Source organism: Crinia signifera, chromosome 2, assembly GCF_055691185.1.
Source record: "Crinia signifera chromosome 2, ASM5569118v1, whole genome shotgun sequence".
Taxonomy (NCBI): Eukaryota; Metazoa; Chordata; class Amphibia; order Anura; family Myobatrachidae; genus Crinia; species Crinia signifera.
Genome location: NC_139218.1, coordinates 362,163,772 through 362,187,067, shown reverse-complemented (window position 1 = coordinate 362,187,067; position 23,296 = coordinate 362,163,772). Strand labels below are relative to the sequence as shown.

General features: G+C 48.0%; 1 long non-coding RNA gene across 1 annotated transcript in view; it reads right to left on the bottom strand.

Moving 5' to 3' along the window:
• The window catches only part of LOC146059194 (uncharacterized), a 28,515-nt gene extending 5,521 nt beyond the window's left edge, over positions 1-22,994 (bottom strand). The window contains exons 1-3 of the long non-coding RNA XR_014470172.1: positions 22,909-22,994; positions 21,898-22,118; positions 16,700-16,827 (exon numbers count right to left, since the gene is read on the bottom strand). This is a non-coding gene — a long non-coding RNA (uncharacterized LOC146059194). The remainder of the gene's footprint in view (positions 1-16,699; positions 16,828-21,897; positions 22,119-22,908) is intronic.
• Between the last annotated feature and the right edge of the window lie 302 nt (positions 22,995-23,296).

The window sequence follows — 23,296 nt, the reverse complement described above, 5'->3', positions numbered from 1 at the left end:
CCCCACGCATGCGCAGACGGCTAAAAAACGCGATCCGAAAGAATTCGGGAAAGTACGCACCGATCAGAATAAGACCCATGGTTATTTGGGGGTAAATTGAATAGGATGAGAGATTCAGAAAGTGAGAGATTTGGTAAGAATTCTCCAGTTTTTTTAAAGCGGCAATCATTTACACTGCAAAACCAGTGTGATTTTGAAGTGTAAATGATTGCTGCTTTAAAAAAACTGGAGATTTCTTACCAAATCTCTCACTTTCTAAATCTCTCATCCTATTAAATTTCACCCAAAGAGTTTTAAAGAGAACGTGCCACAATATTTACACTATCCAATTTGTATTTGTATCTTTCTTTACAGAAATGAGATCCGGACTTGGGGGGCAATTTACTTACTCCGCTTACCATGGAGATAAAGGGGGAAATTTACTAAAGGAAATTTGTAAAAAATAGGTGTATTTGTATCCAGAAATACACTTATTTTTGACATTTACTATCCCGAAAATACGGCAATTCGTATTCGTATTGATGTGTTATCAATACGAATACGAATTGCCGTATTTTCAGGATAGTAAATGTCAAAAATAAGTGTATTTCTGGATACAAATACACCTATTTTTTACAAATTCCCTTTAGTAAATTTCCCCCAAAGTCGCTCCTGTTTTGCCTGCTATCACTTTCTTTGCTTTTTTATACTCTTTGATTTTGTTGACATGGAAAAAAAAAGGTACTCTTTACCTAGCACGGCGCCCGCGTGGGCATCGCAGGTAAAAAAATCGCGGGCATCGCGGGCATTGAATGCACTTAAAATCGGGTGTGACGCGACCGACGCGATGCCCGCGATTTCCCATAGGGAACAATGTTAAATGTCTCAATTGACCCGATTTTCATGTTCAATGCCTCAATTGACCCGATTTTTCCATAGGAAACAATGTTAAATGGCCCACAGAGGCCAAATAGCCACCCTGAAGTGTGAAATGGCACCCACAATTGTTAACGCCAACCCACGATCAACGTGAACCCGAAGCGTGGCGAGCGCAGCGAGCCCGCGAGGGGCGGCGGTACGCGTCCTACGACCTTTTCATACCCCCACTATCCACGTCGGCGTGGAGTTGAGAATAGAATAGTGTGGCGAGCGCAGCGAGCCACCGCGCCCGAAGCGTGGCGAGCGCAGCGAGCCCCGCGAGGGAACGCGGATACCTTCACAGGTAAACGCATCCCTTTGCGGGCTTCACAGGTATCCGCTTGCGCTCGCCACACTTCGGGCTCGGAGGGCAGTGCACCATGGTAAATAATTATTCCATCCATCCTCACATTGCAGAACAAAAAGGAGAGAATGGTTTAAAGATCAGTTATGTGGAAACTTGCATGAGCTTAGAACATTTGTTACACAGATAAGGATTTTCGGTACTTGTGTATTATCAGGGCGCCTGCGAAATTGGCAGCAAATCGCATGCAAAAATCGGATGCGATTTTGCGGCCGTTTTTTGGCCGATTTTTCAAGTTTTTCCGGCCGATTTGCATGCTGTTCCATCATTGCACACCCCCGATTTCCATCGTAGTGCATAGCATTGCATGCAATATAGCGGCATGCGATGCATGTGATGCGATTCGATTTTTAAATGTACAAGCACCCTAATGGGTTCTTACAATGTTAAATGCCCCCCCATTGTCAACGCCACCCCCACTATCAACGCCAACCCGAAGGGTGGCGAGCGGCGGCGGTACGCATCCTTCAACCTTTTCATACCCCCACTATCCACGTCGGCGTGGAGTTGATTTTAGATAGTGTGGCGAGCCCAGCGAGCCACCGAGCCCGAAGCGCGGCGAGGGGACGCGGAATACATGTAAAGTGATCTGCGTCTGCTCGCCACGCTTTGGGCTCGGTGGCTCGCTGTGCTCGCCACACTATATATAATCAACTCCACGCCGACGTGGATAGTGGGGGTATGAAAAGGTCAGAGGATGCTTACCGCCGCCCCTCGCAAGCTCGCTGCACTCGCCACGCTTCGGGTTGGCGTTGATGGTGGGGGTGTCGTTGACAATGGGGGTGCATTTAACATTGCGAATCGCATCACATGCCACTTGCTGGCATGCAATGCTATGCGATATTTAATTGTACAATCAGGGGCATTTTCCCGAAAATCGCATTGCATACCATCGCATAGTACCTGGGGGTGTGCAAGGATGGAATAGCATGCAAATCGGCCAAAAATCGGCGCACGAGAGGCGCGCGCGTCCCCTTCCGACGGTGCTTCCATCCGCTCCCCGCCGGCTTGTCGCGGTAACCCGGGGTCCCCGCCGCCTGCCCGCACCTTCCCCCCCTAACCCTGTCCTTCTCCCTGAGGCGGATACGGACAGGGTTTCCGTCGCCCCGCCGATGGAGACTGAGATGCGCGTGAGACGCACGCGCGTCTCAGTCTGATGGATGGCGAGGCTGCTGGCGGATCGCCAGCGGGGACGTTCTGGCGATCCGCCAGCCAGGATGTAGCCTGCCCCATCTGTATGCTGAGAATTACACCCATTGCCCATTATTAAAGAAGTGGTACTGTGCAATTGTTATATATTTATTTTACCTCCCCCAATATAGGAATTAAATAATATTGCCCCCATGGTATAACTAATAATGGTTGTTGTTTCCTTAGCAGCCTATAATTGCGCACAAAAAGGGGGTGGGGTCACAGCTCATAGGGGCGGGTTCACGGCTCATGGGGTAGTCATGGGTCTACGCCCTCATAGTAAATGTATTGTACCTATTTTTGTGCTGCTTTTGCCAATTGTAAAACTGCTACAAATATCCCAATGTTTTATTAGTATAAAGAGGGAACTGGATGACGGTGTTATGTTATGGTTAGAAGACACTGAGATATATACAGTAATACCCACTAACACTAACTAACTGACTGCATAGCGGCCATCTTGTCCCATGACATCATTATGACATCACAAATGCTCTGTGTCAGAAGACTTTCTACCGGCATCAGGAGAGGAAGCTGAGTTTATTCTCTTGTGCTTCAGCTCTACTCTAATTTTTTGGCCGTTACCTATATAATACAGCTGATATTATGGGCTGCATGTGCAGTAAACTGTGCATCCCTGCACCCAGCAGGAAGGTAAGTGCGCTGTTATATTTATGGATTGTACTTTGTACATACAGAGAATTATCATAGGCCGCCATAGGGGGAGCTCAGCCGATATTGGGAGTTTCTGGGCAGATATGGTGGTGATTTGTCCAGTTCTGTAGCCTAAATACGGGGGGATAGGTATATTGTATTGTTATTCTAAATGTGCGCACATTTCCACTTTAACTTAAGTGTTGTTTTTTTTCCATGTATTGAACATCCATGTAACAAAAAGGGTAACGCTGCTCTTCAACTCTATGGGGGGAATTCAAGTGTTTTTGACACCGGTGGCCACTATTTGCTTCATTGTTATGTAGCATTAGGGGTACACGGGTAGGTGATGCTCCCTGTATGTAGTATTAGGGGTACATGGGTAGGTGGTGCTCCCTGTATGTAGCATTAGGGGTACATGGGTAGATGGTGCTCCCTGTATGTAGTATTAGGGGTATGCACCTTCTCCTTTGCACTGTATAGGTGACCCCAGGAGACCCCCTCTCACCTTTTTGGCTCCCTGCAGTGTACGCCTTTCTCCTGCCAGTAGCTGCCTCCTGCCCATCTTCCTCCTGCCTGACTCTAACTGCCACAAACTGCGCATGCCACTTGGTGACCAGTGTTGCCAGATCATCATTTTAATAAGAGCATATATTAATTACACAGGTCCCAGGTGTCAGAGATCATGCCAACTGTCATTATGTCCGATGAGTAGTCAAGTTTAGCCCCAAATCCTGTGTTAAAAATATATTGATTGCTCATTGGATGTAATGACAGTTGGTATGAACTCTGACCCCTGGGACCTGTGTAATTCATATGTGCGCTTATTAAAGGGATGATCTGGCACCCCTGCTGGTGACCCTCATACCAAGGGAAAAGCAGGATGTAAGATGGGGGTTTCTCCCAACATGACCCATTCCAGGAGGGACACAATGCTCTGCTCCTGCGCTTCCCTCTGATATTATAATTGCCGTCACCTGTGTTGAACTAGTTGCTTGTTAAGAAAGGTGATAGCAATCCTAAAATAAGTAGGCATGGCCAACAACCATCGATAATTCATGGTCATTGATGGTTTCTGGCTGATGTTGAATAATAAATTTTTGCCATCAATGGGGGAGAATCAGATGTTTGCCTTCATCGATGGTGAAACATAACACCTGTGATGCCCTGCCCCTGGAACTGATTGGCCCATGAGCCAGTCTGTCACATAAAACGGATAACCATCAGTTGGTGAAACCACAATTACATACTGTGGAAGGCTACCATCAATGACTACATGCAATATCGCCATCGATGGCAACCACATCGATGGTCATCCCTAATATTGGCCCTTATTCTGATCTGTGCGGCCAGATCAGAATATGCGGCCAGGACCGTGCAGGCGAATCCCCGCCTTCCATACGGATCGCCACCTCCGTCCGTACGCGGATATGTGGCGGTCCGCATGAAAGTGGACGGGGATACGCCTCCTCCATCTTGGGAGCAGCCCCTGCATTCGATGGTCGCCGACCATCGAATGCAGGGCCGCACGCTCCACCAGCTCCCGCCACCCTAGACCACACGGACACTTGTCCGTATGAAATCATGTATGGGGGCGGGCAGCTGACATCCGGCGATGTCAGATGCCCGCCCCCTACACATGCGTCACGGCTTTATTACCATGCATACGCCCAGCGTTTGCATGGGAACGCCCATGAAACGCGGGGCGTATGCATAGGGTAATGAGGCTAAGTAGCCCCTCACGCCCCTCTCCACCCCCTGTGCGGCGTCTAAAAAAAAGTACGGCGAAACCGCTTGCACATGCGCAGAGTGACCTCTGCACATGCGCAGACGAAAAACATCGGCGGTACGACCGCAAGCGGCAAACACCGCACCAACCAGAATAAGGGCCTAATAGAGAAGTCCAAGAAATCTAGAAAAGAGCATTTTGTCCATTTTGGAGTAGGTCAAGTTGGAAGGTATGTAATATTATATATATGTGGATGTTTTGGTGCTGCAAGCTGGCACTCTAGTCGGTAAGGATGACACCAGTTAAAGTTCTCCAGACAGACTAGCTCGTGGGCCAATCAAATCCAGGGACAGGGCATGACACGTGTTATGTTGCACCATCGATGAAGGCAAACATCTGATTCTCCCCCCATTGGTGGCAATATATATATATATATATATATATATATATATATATATTTATTATGTCACTAACACACTCACTGTTACTGTAGTTTAGGGGAGGATGAGGTCAGACCCAGACAGTTTGCATTGTTAGGCTCCACCCATTCCTAGCATAATGCCACAATTCCCAGGTCTGTGTGAAGGGGTGGGGCAAAATTGACGTGATTCTTTTGTATTATGTCATATTATACCCTTCCCCTCACCATAGACCCGCTACTCATTAAATTATGCTGTGAGGGGCGGGGCTTTGCCGGTCCGAGTGCAGATGTTTAAAAGAAAACTGGGGGTGGGGTTTGAAGTTACTGGGTACCCCCCCCCCCCCTTTTGTGCGATAGTGCATACCCCCTGGTAGTCACTTTGTACTCTCCAGTGAGTGTTACACTAACAATGGTTATATGTTAGTGACACTATATGAAATTTAGTGAAAATACAGTTAAAAAAAGCTGGGCGGATCTAATCTCCATCATTATACATTGCTATAATCTTATTATAACTGCTCACGTTGGTAGTCATAAGGCCCCCTTACATTTGTCCGACTTGTCATAACGACAAGTCGGACCCGATTGTCCCAGCAGCTCCCCAGGAAGGATCACATGCGATGGCACTTCATGTGCCAAGTTTTGCATGTGATAAATCGCATGCGATTTATCACATGCCACTCCCGGGGAGCTGCAGGGACAATGGGAGCGGGGGACAGCAGCAGGAATATGCCCGCAAACAGAGAGTGGGCAGGGGGGGGGGGTCGGGGTGCAGGGAGCCGGGCAGGAAGCCGCTGGGCAGGGAGCAGGGGGGGGGCGGCGGCGCAGAGTACCAGGGAGCCGGGCAGGAGAACACGATGCAGCAGCAGCACTTCCAAAAAAAAAGAAAAACCCCATACAAACGAATAGGAAGCCATTGATTGGCTGAGACCTCTCTCAGCCAATGAGCGATTGGCTGAGAGAGGTCTCAGCCAATCGCTGATTGGCTGAAAGAGGTCTCAGCCAATGAATGGCTTCCTATGCGTTTGTATGGCCCTTTTTTTTTTTGAAGTGCTGCTGCTGCAGCGTCTTCTCGTGCCCGGCTCCCTGGTACTCTGCGCCGCTCCCGCTGATGCTGCTCGGCTCCCTGCGCCTGACTCTGGTAGGTCCCCTGTTGTGGGGGAGCACGGCTCCGGGCAGCACATAAGATTTAGCAAATCTTATGTGCAGCCCGTCCGACCTCCCATCTCCGATCCGATGCGCACGGGGCCGCGCATCGGGTCGGAGGGGATGTCACCATATGCGATTTGGGACGATTTCACGGCCCGATTCATCCGAATCGGGCAAAATCGTGCCCAAATCGCATAATGTAAGGGGGTCTATAGTTATAACAATAACTTATAAGCCACAATGGTGACGCTCCAGCTGATTCCACTGGGCGCTGTACGCGGTGCTGAACTCCTGCTTCTACTCAATCTACTGATCTGTGCTAGTGCTTCTATGGTAAAAAGTGACTGCACTGTTATGTAGAGTTATGTAGTCACAGCTCATGGTGTCTCCTCCTCTGCACCTTATAGACAGGCAAGTCTGCCAAAGTGAGGAGGATCATGGTCCAGCCCATTAGTGCTGAGAAGCCCCCCAACACCAGCGGCACCACTCCTCTACGTGTGGTGGGCAAACCTCTGGCACAGGAGGACATGGTCGTGCCCATTACTGTGAAGGTGGGGACACCTCTGGCGCAGGAGGACATCTACCTGCCCAGTGAGGGTAAGCTTATGTACGGGCTGGATGTAAGCTTCCCCAGGTTTTATGTACGGGCTGGATGTAAGCTTCCCCAGGTGTTATGTACGGGCTGGATGTAAGCTTCCCCAGCTGTTATGTACGGGCTGGATGTAAGCTTCCCCAGGTGTTATGTACGGGCTGGATGTAAGATTCCCCGGGTGTTATGTACGGGCTGGATGTAAGATTCCCCGGGTTTTATATACGGGCTGGATGTAAGCTTCCCCATGTGTTATGTACGGGCTGGATGTAAGCTTCCCCGGGTGTTATCTACGGGCTGGATGTAAGCTTCCCCAGGTTATATGTACGGGCTGGATGTAAGCTTCCCCAGGTGTTATGTACGGGCTGGATGTAAGCTTCCCAGGTGTTATGTACGGGCTGGATGTAAGCTTCCCCAGGTGTTATGTATAGGCTGGATGTAAGCTTCCCAGGTGTTATGTACGGGCTGGATGTAAGCTTCCCCAGGTGTTATGTATGGGCTGGATGTAAGCTTCCCCAGGTGTTATGAACAGGCTGGATGTAAGGTTCCCCGGGTTATATGTACGGGCTGGATGTAAGCGTCCCCAGGTGTTATGTACGGGCTGGATGTAAGGTTTCCCGGGTTATAAGTACGGGCTGGATGTAAGCTTCCCCAGGTGTTATGTACGGGCTGGATGTAAGACTCCCCAGGTGTTATGTACGGGCTGGATGTAAGCTTCCTCAGGTGCTATGTACGGGCTGGATGTAAGCTTACCCAGGTGTTATGTACGGGCTGGATGTAAGCTTCCCCATGTGTTATGTACGGGCTGGATGTAAGCCTCCCCAGGTGTTATGTATGGGCTGGATGTAAGCTTCCTCAGGTGTTATGTACGGGCTGGATGTAAGCTTCCTCAGGTGTTATGTACGGGCTGGATGTAAGCTTCCCCAGGTGTTATGTATGGGCTGGATGTAAGCTTCCTCAGGTGTTATATACAGGCTGGATGTAAGCTTCCCCATGTGTTATGTACGGGCTGGATGTAAGCTTCCCCAGGTGTTATGTACGAGCTGGATGTAAGCTTCCCCAGGTGTTATGTACGAGCTGGATGTAAGCTTCCCCAGGTGTTATGTACGGTCTGGATGTGAGATTCCCCAGGATGTTGCCCATAACAAGCAATCTGATTCTGTCTATCACTTTCTAACAATATATACAGATTCCTCGGACAGTGGCAGCTGTGAATCTGATAACAGCAGCTGTGAATCTGAAACCAGCAGCAGCTCCAGCATAGGGCACCTCACGGCAGCATCACCTCCACCACCAGATGCTGCAGTGGTAGCAGCTGTGAATGCTATTATCTCAGAGAGAGTAGCATTTTACTTGTTCGGTGCAGGTAAGCTTCCACAGGTGTTATGTATGGGTAGTATGTAAACTTCCCCATGTGTTATGTATGGGCCAGATGTAAGCATCCCCAGGTGTTATGTACAGGCTGGATGTAAGCTTCCCCAGGTGTTATATACGGGCTGGATGTAAGCTTCCCCAGGTGTTATGTATGGGTAGTATGTAAACTTCCCCATGTGTTATGTATGGGCCGGATGTAAGCATCCCCAGGTGTTATGTACAGGCTGGATGTAAGGTTCCCCAGGTGTTATATACGGGTTGGATGTAAGCTTCCCCCAGGTGTTATGTACGGGCTGGATGTAAGCTTCCCCCCTGGTGTTATGTACGGGCTGGATGTAAGCGTCCCCAGGTGTTATGTACAGGCTGGATGTAAGCTTCCCAAGGTGTTATGTACGGGCTGGATGTAAGCTTCCCCAGGTGTTATGTACGGGCTGGATGTAAGCTTCCCCAGGTGCTATGTACGGGCTGGATGTAAGCTTACCCAGGTGTTATGTACGGGCTGGATGTAAGCGTCCCCAGGTGTTATGTACGGGCTGGATGTAAGCTTCCCAAGGTGTTATGTACGGGCTGGATATAAGCTTCCCCAGGTGTTATGTACGGGCTGGATGTAAGTTTCCCCAGGTGTTATGTACGGGCTGGATGTAAGCTTCCCCAGGTGTTATGTACGGGCTGGATGTAAGCTTCCCCAGGTGCTATGTACGGGCTGGATGTAAGCTTCCCCAGGTGTAATATACGGGCTGGATGTAAGCTTCCCCAGGTGTTATGTACGGGCTGGATGTAAGCTTCCCCAGGTGTAATATACGGGCTGGATGTAAGCTTCCCCAGGTGTTATGTACGAGCTGGATGTAAGCTTCCCCAGGTGTTATGTACGGGCTGGATGTAAGCTTCCCCAGGTGTTATGTACGGGCTGGATGTAAGCTTCCCCAGGTGCTATGTACGGGCTGGATGTAAGCTTACCCAGGTGTTATGTACGGGCTGGATGTAAGCGTCCCCAGGTGTTATGTACGGGCTGGATGTAAGCTTCCCAAGGTGTTATGTACGGGCTGGATATAAGCTTCCCCAGGTGTTATGTACGGGCTGGATGTAAGTTTCCCCAGGTGTTATGTACGGGCTGGATGTAAGCTTCCCCAGGTGTTATGTACGGGCTGGATGTAAGCTTCCCCAGGTGCTATGTACGGGCTGGATGTAAGCTTCCCCAGGTGTAATATACGGGCTGGATGTAAGCTTCCCCAGGTGTTATGTACGGGCTGGATGTAAGCTTCCCCAGGTGTTATGTACGAGCTGGATGTAAGCTTCCCCCCTGGTGTTATGTATGGGCTGGATGTAAGCTTCCCCAGGTGTTATGTACGGGCTGGATGTAAGCTTCCCCAGGTGCTATGTACGGGCTGGATGTAAGCTTCCCCCCTGGTGTTATGTATGGGCTGGATGTAAGCTTCCCCAGGTGTTATGTACGGGCTGGATGTAAGGTTCCCCGGGTTATATGTACGGGCTGGATGTAAGCCTCCCCATGTGTTTTGTATGGGCTGTTTGTTTCTGATCAGTAGTCTAATTGTAGTGTTACTTTGTTCGGGCACATGCACTGGTGGTGCTGACATTACTGTTATGTTCCGTTAGTGTGACAGGCAGGTAACTAGTATATATGTAATAGGCTGGGATTTCTGTGACAGGCTGGTAACTAGTATATATGTAATAGGCTGGGAGTTCTGTGACAGGCAGGTAACTAGTATATATGTAATAGGCTGGGAGTTCTGTGACAGGCTGGTAACTAGTATATATGTAATAAGCTGGGAGTTCTGTGACAGGCAGGTAACTAATATATATGTAATAAGCTGGGATTTCTGTGACAGGCAGGTAACTAGTATATATGTAATAGGCTGGGAGTTCTGTGACAGGCAGGTAACTAGTATATATGTAATAGGCTGGGAGTTCTGTGACAGGCTGGTAACTAGTATATATGTAATAAGCTGGGAGATCTGTGACAGGCTGGTAACTAGTATATATGTAATAAGCTGGGAGTTCTGTGACAGGCTGGTAACTAGTATATATGTAATAGGCTGGGAGTTCTGTGACAGGCAGGTAACTAGTATATATGTAATAAGCTGGGAGTTCTGTGACAGGCAGGTAACTAGTATATATGTAATAGGCTGGGAGTTCTGTGACAGGCAGGTAACTAGTATGTATGTAATAGGCTGGGAGTTCTGTGACAGGCAGGTAACTAGTATATATGTAATAAGCTGGGAGTTCTGTGACAGGCAGGTAACTAGTATGTATGTAATAAGCTGGGAGCTCTGTGACAGGCAGGTAACTAGTATATATGTAATAAGCTGGGGGTTCTGTGACAGGCAGGTAACTAGTATATATGTAATAGGCTGGGAGTTCTGTGACAGGCAGGTAACTAGTATATATGTAATAGGCTGGGAGCTCTGTGACAGGCAGGTAACTAGTATATATGTAATAAGCTGGGGGTTCTGTGACAGGCAGGTAACTAGTATGTATGTAATAAGCTGGGAGCTCTGTGACAGGCAGGTAACTAGTATATATGTAATAAGCTGGGGGTTCTGTGACAGGCAGGTAACTATTATATATGTAATAGGCTGGGAGTTCTGTGACAGGCAGGTAACTAGTATATATGTAATAGGCTGGGAGCTCTGTGACAGGCAGGTAACTAGTATATATGTAATAAGCTGGGAGTTCTGTGACAGGCAGTTAACTAGTATATATGTAATAAGCTGGGAGTTCTGTGACAGGCAGGTAACTAGTATATATGTAATAGGCTGGGAGTTCTGTGACAGGCAGGTAAGAAATATATATGTAATAAGCTGGGAGTTCTGTGACAGGCAGGTAACTAGTATATATGTAATTGGCTGGGAGTTCTGTGACAGGCAGGTAACTAGTATGTATGTATGTAATAAGCTGGGAGCTCTGTGACAGGCTGGTGACAAGTATATATGTAATAAACTGGGAGTTCTTTGACAGGCAGGTAACTAGTATATATGGAATAGGCTGGGAGTTCTGTGACAGGCAGGTAACTAGTATATATGTAATAAGCTGGGAGTTCTGTGACAGGCTGGTAACTAGTATATATGTAATTGGCTGGGAGTTCTGTGACAGGCAGGTAACTAGTATGTATGTAATAAGCTGGGAGTTCTGTGACAGGCAGGTAACTAGTATGTATGTAATAAGCTGGGAGCTCTGTGACAGGCAGGTAACTAGTATATATGTAATAAGCTGGGAGATCTGTGACAGGCTGGTAACTAGTATATATGTACATAGGCGAATCTAGAAATATGTTAATGGGTGGTCCCAGGCTCAACCTCCCAGAAAGCATGACCATTGCGCGGCTAAGCCGCGCGGCGAAAAAGGGGCATGGTCTCGTGAAAGGAGGCGTGACATCGCAAAAAGGGGCGTGGTATTATACGATTGATATGGGACACATGGGGGCACCCATAGAATTATAGGGCACACATGCGGGCACCCCTGGACTGATATTGCACATATGCGGGCAACCCTGGACTGATAAGGGACAAATTATTCCCACCAATAGCACCTGCTACCTAACCTTTTGGTGACAAAAAGTGCTATGTAAAACCCCATTCCCTGGGGCAGTGCACCCTCAGGGCTGCTGCCTGTCCCCCCTCCCCAAATAACAGCAGAGTAACCATTTTTAAAAATATGGGGGCCATAAAATAATGACCAAGATTCCTTGTTCTCCCCTTCTCCCCCAACACAACACAACACCCCACCCTATCCCATGCCACCATAAATGCAAAAGGGCACCTTAGAAAAAAAAACCTCTTCCTTACTTTGTTTGATAGGCTGGCTCAGTTCAGCTACTCGGCTGCTCCACAATCCAGTCCAGCCGCCCTGCCCGCTGTGCCCACTCTGCTACACACAGTAATTCCCATTACACATAATGCCACACACAGTAATGCCCATTACATATAATACCACGCACAGTAATGGCCATTACACATAATGCCACGCACAGTAAAGGCCATTACACATAATGCCAGGCACAGTAAAGGCCATTAAACATAATGCCACGCACAGTAATGGCCATCACATATAATGACACGCACAGTAATACCCATCACACATTATGTCAGGGCTTGACAATAGGGACAGTGCATGTTAAAAATTTACACCATATTGCCTATTACACGTCACACAGCCATTACATAGTATACCACATGCCTAACACGTTATACCACACACTGTAATGCCCATTGCACGTTGGGCTTCACACTGTGATGCCCATTACGCTTCACACCATAATGACAATTACATATTAGGCCACATACCATAATACCAATTACATATTCGGCCACACACTGTTATGCCAATTACCTATTACGTCCCACACCATAAAGCCCATGACATATTATGCCCCACACCGAATTGCCTATTACACATTATGCCATATGCTGTAATGCCCGTTACACATTATTCCAAACACAGCAATGCCAATTACACAGTATGCCACACACCAAATTACACCGGGGGGTTTCATTCTCATTGCCACAGAGACTACATCCTTGTTGCCAGTGGTAATTACAGGCTTATTGCAGGAGGGATTACATGCCTGTTGCCCAGGGGGAGTACATGCTCATTGCCCAGGGGGATTACAGTCTCATTGTCTGGGGGAATTACATGCTTGTTGCCCACATATAATGCCCCCCTTAGTTCTACATACATAATGTCCCCCACAGAGCCACACACATAATGCTGACCCCTTAGTGTCACACACAATGCCCCAATAGTGCCACATACATACTGCCCCCCATAGTGCCACACATATAATGCCCCTGTAGTGCCACATGCTTAGTGCTCCCTGTAGTGCCACACACATATAATGCCCCCATTGTGCTATATACACAGTGGCATGTATATATGACAGAGCTGCCAGGAGCCTGCCACTGCAGTGGTGTGTGGGGACAAACCTGCTGCTGCCAGGCAGAGGAGGAAGGAGGCGCCTGGCGATGGAGCACCGGGCAGCATCCAGCCAGCGTCTTTAAAGGGTAGGAAGCGGCGGGGAGAGCGCATCATTAGGAGGTGCCTGTGTACCCAAGGGCGAATTTAGCGTATTCATTATGTTATGTTATACATACATACATATATTTTTACAAAAACAAATATTACAACCCAAAGGTTAACATATAATAGACGGTACACCTCAGTATAGTCAGTAATTTAATGTCCAATTAAAAAAAACACATAGCACAGCAGCTGAGTATAAATATGACAGAATAATCACTTGGGAAAACAGTTACACCTTCATCCTGGACTGTAACTTGCATATACACATATATATATATATATATACATATATATATATATATATATATATATATATATATATATATATACACTACATCTAATATACAGGTGATAAGTTACCTGGAGGAGGCCACATTATCTCCTCAGCTTTCCAGAAACACTGGGGTTAATGATCCTTGGGCCGACTCCGTCTCTCACCCACATCGGAGCGGAGCTGTGAGCAAGGGGGTGAAACTGCACCCACTGGCCCGAGAGGAGTGGGGCACTGGGGAAGACAGTGGGCGGTTAGATACTGCCGAGTAGTGTGTCAGCTCAGGCTGTGAGCCGAATGGAGCCGTGCTGGGATGATGCCGCCACGGCAGGACTGCAATCCTTCCTGTGCGACTCTGAGTGGGCAGCGCCGCTCCACGCTTGCTCTGCAGCCGCGGCGCTTACAGCTCCCGCCTTTTCTTCCCTTCCGACACAGCTTCTCAGTCCTGCACTGCGCCGGTACGCGGTGACGTCACCCGTGCACCCGCGCACCCGCGCAGTGCACTACTGGGAACGCTGAAGCCCTGAGAGGCTTCAGAATAAAATGGACTGTAAACTAAAATTTAAAGTTTAAATTGTGTACGGCGGTCTAATGGGTGGTCCGGTGCACCCCCGGACCACCCCCTAGATTCGCTTATGTATATGTAATAGGCCGGGAGTACTGTGAGTGGACAGGAGCTTGTTATCTCACCAGCCTGATTTCACCTTATACTTTTTACTGCTTTAAATCTACAGCAGTGTTAATTTTGTCAGGGATTTTCAGTGTAGTTTTAGTCTTAGTCACTTTCCTAAAATTTTACGAAAATAATGGTCACATTTTAGTCAGATTTTTTAATTTCGACTCTTTAGTCAGGTTTTAGTCAGTGGATCTTGACGAACATTTTCATCTAATTTTAGTCATTGATTTAGTCATAGCTTTGCCCAGTGGGGTAACTATTAAAATATTATATATTAAACATAGAAAGTACAGGGTACGTTTACTACAATGAACAGAGGTGATGTTTCCCATAGCAACCACTCGGATTCTGTCTCTCATTTTCAGATGATACAGCATCTCTGGAGTCAACTGCTGACTGCTCTGAGCTGATGGACATGGCAGAAAGCCCGTCTGATACCAGCAGCACCGGCTCTATTGCGAGCAGAGACTCCTCCCCCAGGTAGGTTGCCGGCACAATACGTGCGTCCTCCCCGCTCTGGTCGCTGGGATAGATATCAGGTCTCTTGTCTTACAAACATGATATGATGTAGAAACGGTATCTCCATATCTGCCTGCAGTTGGGGCCCCTACAGAAGTTCTATCACACAGAGCGCTGATTGGCTGGTATTCTACTTGTATGACATACATATATATCATTATACTAACGAGTGTAACAATATAAGAAGGCCAAAATCGCTCGGTGTGTAGCCCCATTAGAGGAATCTCACATCACTGTACGCTGGGCTTTCTGTATGGGGCCGTCCTTGTCATGTCACACCCACAGCATCAGCGCTGTGATTGGTCCAAAAAGGAATCACACAGATAAATGTAGTCAGTAACTAACATGGTGCAGACGCTACATACCAGCAGGCCAGGGAATAATGAGAGGACTTGTACATGGCAAACGTTTGGGTCTTTACAATAACAGTCACTGATCAAAGTCTGTTTTTGTAGGAAGGACGTCTATAACAGCAGCATCTCTGTTGGCCTCATCTGGCAGGAGGAGGACGGCATGCCAAGGGTCGATTGTTAAACATGGACCTCGGACTCATTGAGTCACTTATATTTAATTGTTATTGATTTTGCATCAAACTAAATCATTATAGTTTATGCAGCAGTTAAAAGCCAGTCCTGTTGACGGCTATTCCCCCAAAGCCAGTCCTGTTGACGGCTATTCCCCCAAAGCCAGTCCTGTTGACGGCTATTCCCCCTACCCCTAAAATGCCTGTCCTGTTGATGGGTAATCCCCCTACCCCCAATCTCTGTCTTCACAACTCCCTCTCTCCATATCCAGCAAGTTTGAAGCATCATTTTGCTTTCACTTTCTGGGGAGTAATTTGGTCGCTGGGGAGTAATGTATCTGTTATTTCAACAATAAAAAGTCACACAAGTCAATCCGTGTCTGATGTGTTATTTCCCACCTACTACTTTGAATGTTCCCATTGTACTACTGTATTGGTCGGACCCATATTCATGTGTTAAATAGATGTTGGGAATGTAATGTGTAATAAAAGAATATGGTAGGTTGGTGCAGTACTGTGGGCTATGAGGATCTGTGCAGCTACGTTGAGCCCCAGAGGTGACTGATGCTTCAACACTTGGGGGACCATTTACTAAGGATTGCATATACAATACGATCTGGGTCGGTTCATACCGCCCAGGATCGCATACAGTCAGTGGTGTAACTACAAAATATGTGCCCCCATATTCGCCATAATATTAAATCAGTGCTCCTCACAGTAAAGTGAAGACGCCCAACCCTCACATCCCTTCGCTTTGCCGCCGCCGGGTCTGTGGCCGGGACCTGCAGATCGGCTTGTCTGAGGTCCCGGCACTCCTCCTGCTAGGCTGCTGCTAATGAAAAATGCCCCATAAAAAATAACTGCCCCCTTACAGCAGACCATTTTTAAGGATGCTAGAGGAGGCTGCCTACTCTAGCATCCCCAAAAATGGTCTGCTGTTAAGGGGGTGGACATTTTGTCAGGGCCATTTTACACTAGCAGTTGTCCAGCAGGAGGAGTGCCGGGTATAGTGGGGAATTAGACACAAATATGAAATGATAAATGGGCCCCTTTGTCTCCTCACTAGGTTATGTATGGTTACAGTATCTACTCAGAGGATAGATGCCATAGTGCTACACACACCCACATACAGCACAATCAGGGGTAATGGCTAAATGGGACAGAACTATAGCCCTGAGATGATGCAGAACCTATTTTGCTGCAGTCATGTGTAACCTTCCCCTCCCCGCAGCCTTTCCTGAGTCCCCCCACTAGTGCCTAAACCTCCTTTCCCCAGCCGCATGCTAGCTAGCCCTCCGTACTTACCGGTTGGGTTCCTGCTGTCAGTTTCCCAGCATTGGAATCCTGATATATTCCGAGTTTCTGTGTCGCTGTTGTGAGGGCAGCCGGGATGCCTGCATCAGTAAACTGGTAACCGCATTCTGTCACACCACCTGCAACAACACGCAGACATTTCAGGTCCAGGCCCTTGTGCAGGCCTGGCGTCAGAGGGTGCAAAGGGTACACCCGTCCTGGGCCCCAAGAATCAGAGGGGCCCCGTGGTCCGGAGAAACATAAAACAGGGCAGCATTACTTACAAATAATATACATACTGAGTGTGCTGGACGCATATCCGTCATCGCTCAGTTAGACAAAGAAATCTCAAATGTGCTGAAACCCTGCTCACAGTTAAGGAAGGCTTAACCCCCCCGACCTCCATCCCCTGGGCTATACAAGTCACTATGCTGCATCCGTGGCGTCGGCCCTTCCCTTCTTTTCTTGTCACCGCGGTCACCTAAAAAGAGCAGGACTGCACCAGGAGACACAACCCACAGCAGTTGCCGGATCTGTTGCCTGGCACCCTCTCCACCCATGAGAAGGCTGACACTTGTCCAAATGTATTAAGCCTTAACAAGAGATAAAGTGGAAGGTGATAAAGAAAGGTAAAGGACCAGCCAAAAAAAACACAAGGAAAAGGAAGCCATTGTGGTTTGCGAAAGATTTAGCAAGTATTGTGAAAGCAAAAAAGTTGGCCTTTAAGAAATTTAAGCAGACGCAGAATAATGAAGACAAAGTGGTGTATCTTGTTAAACAGAAGGAGGCTAAGAAGGTAATCAGATGTGCAAAAGCACAGGTTTAGGAGAAAATGGCCCAGTCACTGGGTAAAGGGGGAAAAACTTTTTTTAGGTATATAAGTGAAAGGAGAAAAACAAAAAGTGGAATAATTAGACTGAAGACAGAGAGTGGACGTTTTCTTGAGGGGGACAATGTAATGGCAGATTATTTTAATAATTATTTCTGCTCAGTATTCACTGCTGAAAGAGAGGAGAAGGGGCCACAGTTAAGTTGCAAGTATAGTCAGAAAACTGAGGGAGAAACAAGTACATTTACAGAGGAGAAAGTCCTCAAAGAACTCTCAAAACTGAAAGTAGATAATTCAATGGGGCCAGATGGGATACATCCAAGGATACTAAAAGAGCTTAAAGGGGAGCTGGTAAAACCGTTAACAGAATTATTCAACCAGTCACTAGCTACTGGAGTAATCCCAGAGGACTGGAAAACAGTGAATGTAGTCCCACTGCACAAAAGTGGAAGCAAGGAAGAGGTAAGCAACTATCGACCAGTGAGCCTTACATCCGTAGTAGGAAAATTGATGGAAGCACTCTTAAAACAAAGAGTTGTAGAATATCTCAAAACCAGAAATTTACAGGATCCGAAACAGCATGGGTTTACTGGGGGAAACAAATCTTATTTACTTTTTTGACTAGGTAACTAAAGTAATAGACCAAGGTTGGGCTGTAGATGTAGCTTATCTAGACTTTAGTAAGGCTTTTGACACTGTCCCACATCGCAGACTGTTAAATAAACTTGAAAGCTTGGGATTGGATTCTAATACCCCTTTTACACCGCCTCAAATCTCCGGGTCTTCGGTGGGTCAGAGGCGGTGTAATTCTGTCACGCCGTGTCCCTTTACACAGGACTTCTACCCAGGTCCTGACCTGGGTAGAACACGGCAAGGACCTGGGCAGAGGGCGGTGTAAATGGGTACACCGGGTTGAATGACCCGGCTCCCATTTACATGAATGGGGGACGTCCAACCTGCAAACCGCAGCATCCGCAGGTTGGACGGGGGGGGGGGGGAACACAGCCTGCGCTGCTGTCTGCTTAACTCTGCAGACAGCAGCGGTGGCATCGAAGGAGGTGAATGGATGCCTGTGTGCGGCATCCATTCACCTCCCGGACGGTGGCTGGGGAGGTGCACAGGGGCAGGGGGTAGCCCAGCAGCTTACCTTGGTGCTGGGCTGCCCCCAGCAGGTGATCGGTGTATCCGGCGTGGATCACTGCGGTCCCGGATGATGTCATCTCCAAGCTCCACTTCCGTCTACACTGCGGGTGGGCACCGCAGTGTAAATGGAGTAAATCCTGGATCCGACCCGGCTTGGATCCTTCTTCCAAATGCCGGGTCGGATCCGGGATTTTTTGTGTAAAAGGGGTATAAGATAGTTGAATGGATAAGAGCGTGGTTACAGGACAGAAAACAGAGAGTTGTAGTAAACGGAGTACGGTCAAAGGAGGGAAACATTACAAGTGGAGTACCCCAGGGATATGTACTTTTTAATATCTTTAATTGGTGGGTAAAATGTGCCTTTTTGCAGATGACACAAAGGTATGCAACAGGGTAGACGCACCAGGAGGGGTCCACATAGGCCTGGAGCTGAAATTTACAAAGGGCCTATTGTGTGCCACTGCATGGTGTGTGACCAACGTCGCTGAGAAGTCTCCAAGTGTGGGACGGTTGGTTTGGTGGCGCACTACCTCCCTGCATTACATCTCCTCACTATACTACACTACACTACATCTCTACACTATATCACTCCACATTACTTATCTGCACTATGGGGCTAATTCAATAAGCCCAGCAGAAGTGCAAAAAAAATCGCAATCCGCAATGACTCTCACACTTCTGTGCATGTGCAAAACCTCAAAGTGCGGTCTCATCCAGGAAGGACACAATCGTAGTTTGAGTGTTGGGGGGGGGGGCATCGATGCGCCATTAATGGCATAAGGTCAGGACAACGCAATGACAATGCAGTGTTATTCTGGATGTTCAGAAGAAGAGTAAGCTTTGCTGTTGGTGGTGACAGCTGTGGTGAATTTAGGGCCCTAGGCCAGATACTGGCCCTGCTCCCTCATCCAATCCTTAGCATTATAATTTCTTTCCGGATTCATGCCCCTTACATTATTTTTACAAACATGGTGTAATGATTAGCATCACAGAACGAGGACATTGGTTCAATTCCCACCACGGGACTAACTATGGGGGCCACAACTGCATCCCTCAGGCAATGGAGGATGGTGGTGTTGTGGCTGTGTGCATTGCTGCTTCTCTATGTATGCGCAATGTGGTATGACATCACACCACCACTTATACTGCTTTCACATTGCAGAAATGGGTAATGACACGGTATTCTTAAATGGGACTTTAAAACGGGTCTGAGCCTTGACACCTTTCACATTGCAGGTGAAAACCGTTTTAAAAATCATTTAATACCATTCAAACATTCAACCCGTTTAACCCCCAAGGGACACGTTTCAAGCCATTGAAATAGAGCTGTTCAAACTGGCAAAAAAACGGCTTTAAAACGTGTAGGACTCTGCTTTTTAACCGTGTTGAAATACCGGTTAACTTTAACAGGTAAATCAACTCTGGCACTTTCACATTGCAGCCTTAAACGTTTTAAAATGGAAAAAAAACGTCAATATACCGTTTTAAAAGTGCGATGTGAAAGGGGTATTATTAACAGACAACCCCAAACCTTACCAACAGCTATTACAGTACATCTGACACCGCACTAACATCACCAGATCTACCAGTCACCAATAACAATACTGCAATTATTGTATATATTCCCCATCCCATTACACATTGCTGTATATTAATGAAGCATTGTACCTCTATTGTTTCAGCAAATAACATTTCTAATTTAAAATCACCTTTTGGTCTACTTTAGAACTACCAGTGACACATGCTTTCTAACTATATACCAGGGATGCAGTCAGCATCCCACCAGACAGGATGTCAGCATTCAGTATAGCGATGCTGGCATTACGGCGCCAGAACGTTGAAGAGATTAGGATGCTGATGCCGGAATACTGACTGGCAACTTCACATTCCGGGAGTATGCAGGGAGCTATAGTGGGGAAAGTGAGGTTAGGTTTAGACACTAGTGGGGGGACATAGGGTTAGGCTGTTGGGGGGGGGTTGATTTAAACACTTACAAGGAGGATATGGTTAGGCACTAGCAGGGAGGGTTAGGGGCAGGCTGCGGGAGGGTTACGGTTTAGGCAGCTACAAGGGATTGTTAGGTAGGCGCTTGTGTCCCCATTACTAGAATTGTATCCCTATTAGAGGTGGGTTATCTTCTACTCCAGCTGCTCCAGAGCAAGGACTGCCGTTCTGCTAACACAGGTATACGGAATATATGTGACGGAGCCTGTGCTTTATCGGTATCGGTCTATGATTTGCAGGGCTACTCAGTAATGAGTGGTCCAAACTCGAATTGTGGTATATTTGGGGGGTTTTACTGAGCGCTCAGCTAGTTACTACAAAGTGTAGGGATACAAAGTGATCAGAAAGATTATGAGACAATGATGTACAGATGGAGCGCCTCTCAGCCAGTGCCGGGATCGCCAGAATGTCCCTGCTGGCAAACGCTGCCGGAGCGGCGCTCCATCTGACTGGGACACGAAAGCATCTCACACGCATGCGCCTCCCAGTTTTCAGGCGGCGGGGGATGGGAACCCTGCCCATCTCCACTTCAGGAAGACGGGCAGGGTTAGTGGGGGTGTGGGGAGGCGGTGGGGCCGGTGGACAGCGACGGGGAGCTCAGTTGGAAGGGGAGGCGTAAGCATATTGTGCGCGCGCATCCTCTTCCGGCGGCTGGTGATCCGACCGCCAGACCCCCGCTAAACGAGAGCGGCTCCATCTGTATAACAGGATGATGGTTACATGTCAATCAGTACTGTGAGACAAATATGTGCATAAAGATGTATTGTAAAAAAAAAAATGTGGTGCCTGGGATTTGTAGTCCACAGGTCAGTCCTCGCAGTATGACTCTAAGGGTATGGTATAGCTTAGTGACAGTTGGGATTCCGACATTCGTTTCTCCGACATCAGAATCCCAACTGTCAGGAGCACGACAGAGCTCACCACCTATTCTCTTCCGGCACCCCACTCTTATCGGGTAATCTTTTAGGGACCCAGTACACCATAGGACCCCCCACCTGGGACCTATGTTCCCCTCAGGTGACCACAGCAGACTAAATGGGCAGAACATAAGGTGCCAGTTTTTTGATGAATATTGTGAAATTAACGTTCAGAGTACTAATCCAATCAATAATAAATGAAACAGGGTCTGTAGCAAAAATACGGTTCTATTTCCAGTAGGGATATAGGATCAAGTGAAATCAAACTAGTTTGTGAATGACAGCCGGAGCGTGGCGTCCCTCTACCGGGTGCTTACCCTCTCTGTTGTTAGTAGCTGACAGCCCCGCAGTCTAGCCGGTGCTAAGGAGTGTCGGTGCAGTCCCTGGGAGTGCTTATCGGAGGATGTCCTGGTGAGGAGCTGGAGCAGAGGCAGGGGTGAGCGTCCGTGTTCGCTCAATCCCCTGAGTGCACTTACGGGTTAGCAGGGGCTCCCGCCATAGGCAGTGTGATGTTGCAGCTTGATGCTTTCTAACTGCGCTGTGGAATGGATGTAAATAGGAAAGTCTGTGTCTGCCATACAACGCAGGTATATGTCACCTCACATCCTTTGAACATTACCATTGAAACACAGCCGTCACCAGCATTACACTGTCAACCCACACTGCCATCACTATCAATGACAGTACATCAGCACACACTGCATCACTACAAGCACACACTGCACCACTACCAGCACATATTGCACCACTACCAGCACACACTGCACCGCTACCATAACACACTACACCGCTACCATAATACACTGCACCGCTACCATAATACACTGCACCGCTACCATAACACACTGCACCGCTACCATAACACACTGCACCGCTACCATCACACACTGCACCGCTACCATCATACATTGCACCCGCTACCAGCACACACTGCACCGCTACCAGCACACACTGCAGTGCATCACTATCACTGACATTTCACTCTCTGCACCGCTACCAGCACACACTGCACCGCTACCAGCACACACTGCACCACTACCATAACACACTGCACCACTACCATAACACACTGCACCACTACCAGCACACACTGCACCGCTACCAGCACACACTGCACCGCTACCAGCACACACTGCACTGCATCACTATCACTGACATTTCACTCTCTGCACACACTGCAAACTCACACATCACATTGCATCACTATATACAATCAGGCAATAAGCATACACTGTATAACTGCATACACCCCAAATCAGCACACTGTTATTACAGTCCCTGGCAGCTTGCCTTGCACAGTAACCCTCCTCCATACAACAGTGACTCACCTGTCCTAACTATGGCAGCTATACTTCATTTTCAGCATCTTCTGAGACAGGGACCCAGCATAGTAAAGCCCACTCGTTGCCTGTAATAGCCGAGGAGCTGGCACAGGAAAAACAGACAGCCGCACAGTAATGAGAAGCTTATTCTCTTAGCTCCCCCTACTGGCACCTGGAGGAAAATGCTTGTAATTTACAAGCAGAGGAAGATACCTATTACTGACGGCTGCTCCTTTTCACCTGCTAGAAGTAACAGCTTCCGCACACCAGGGTCGGATTCCGGGCCCACGGCCAGGGTCCCAAGGGCAGCGGTGTAGCTAGGTGCCATGGTGCCCGGAGCAAGGGCATATTTCCCCCCCCCCCCCCCGGTAATGAATTCGGGGCGTGGCTAACT